Source organism: Canis lupus, chromosome 4 (assembly GCF_011100685.1).
Source record: "Canis lupus familiaris isolate Mischka breed German Shepherd chromosome 4, alternate assembly UU_Cfam_GSD_1.0, whole genome shotgun sequence".
Lineage (NCBI taxonomy): Eukaryota > Metazoa > Chordata > Mammalia > Carnivora > Canidae > Canis > Canis lupus.
Genome location: NC_049225.1, coordinates 51,903,265 through 51,904,867, shown reverse-complemented (window position 1 = coordinate 51,904,867; position 1,603 = coordinate 51,903,265). Strand labels below are relative to the sequence as shown.

At 46.8% G+C, this 1,603-nt stretch overlaps 1 pseudogene; it reads left to right on the top strand.

Annotated features, from left to right (window-relative positions):
- The first annotated feature begins 408 nt into the window (after positions 1-408).
- On the top strand, positions 409-660 carry LOC100682974 (annotated as a pseudogene).
- The last annotated feature ends 943 nt before the right edge of the window (positions 661-1,603 follow it).

The window sequence follows — 1,603 nt, the reverse complement described above, 5'->3', positions numbered from 1 at the left end:
TTACTGGTTGAGCATCTGCCTTTGGCTCAGGTTATGATCTCTGGGTCCTGGGATCAAGTTCTGCATCAGGCTTCCTGCATGGATGGAGCCTGCTTCTCCCTCTGCCTATGTTTCCGCCTCTATCTCTGTGTCTCTCACGAATAAATAAATAAAACCTTAAAAAAATATGTTGAATGCTTACTATGGGCCAGATACCGCCCTAAAGGCTGGAGAGAGAAGCAGACAAGATCCTATCTCCTGGAACTTACAGACTAGTGATGGCACAGACGCTCAGTTGCCTAAGACCTAAGAAGCTAGCCTACCCTGGGAGTCAAGCATGGGAAAGAAGCTAAGACCTGAGCTGATCTGAATCTAACCAGATGGGCTAACCAGATGAGCTTCTGGCTATGACAACCTCCCCACGAGAATATGTCCCTCTCAAAGGACCTTCCCCACCTATCCCTAGAAGAGGAGAAGAGGAAGCACAAGAAGAAGTACCTACTGCAGAGCCCCAGCTCCTACTTCATGGATGGGACATGCCCAGGATGCTACCAAAACCACCGTCTTTAGCCACCACAAGCAGTGGTTTTGTGTGTTGGCTGCTCCACTATTCTTTGCCAGCTTACAGGAAGAAAAGCAAGGCTTACAGAAGGATGCTCCTTCAGACAGAAGCAGTGCTAAAAGCATCCTGAATCAAGATGAGTGAGAAACTATCCTAATAAATACATTTTGGATTAAAAGAGAAGCAGCAGCAGCAGCTAACCAGATGAAGTGGGGAGGTGGAAAGGAATATTTCTTCCATGTCCACGCAGAAGAGCTAATGTGTAAGAGTTAGTTATGGTGAGATGGAGGCCCAGCTCTCAGGCGAGGGAGCGGAGTCAATGTAAGCTGGAACTGAGAGTGTCGGGCACCAGGACAGTGGGACATGAAGCTAGAGATGCAGGTAAGGGTCAGACCCCAAAAAGAACTGAGTGCAATCAAGCATTTAGCTGTTAACTAAAGGTGCATGAGACACTCAGTTGTTGATTGAATTAATGCACAGGTAAGTGAATATATAGCTGAGTATTCTGGAAACTTACCATCTGCTAGAGAAGTTAGGAGGTTGGGTAGAAGTTGGAGGTTGCAATTGTTTAATCAGGAGGGGAGAGAATGGATGTCGAACATTTCAGAGACCTAGCTACCATGACAAGAATCCTGTGAGCCTGGAGATTTATTAAAGATGGATGGCTCTTTGCCCTCACACCTGACTGGAAAAGGAATGGCCTTCCTCAGGCTTCCATAGTTCTGGAAAAGAGGAGGATTGTTGCCTGGGGAGGATTAGCTGAAATAGGTCCATAATGAGCCAGCCCTAAGTCATTGACAGCACTTGGCATTTAACTGTAAGGAGCGGGTCTTATTTCCTAAGCTCTTGCCTTGCTAGTGTACCTCAAGGCTTCTCATGCGAACAATCCTAATAAGTCGATTTTTTTCTCCTTCTGCTGCATTGAGGCTGCCTGAAAGCTTCCTGCCCCTGAGTTGATATTCTAGGCCATGCTGGTGGCAGAGCTTTCTCAGGCGCACAATTGAAATCTAAAGCATCCTTGGGGAAAGCTCCCCTTTGACCCAATGCAACTCTTGACTGGAA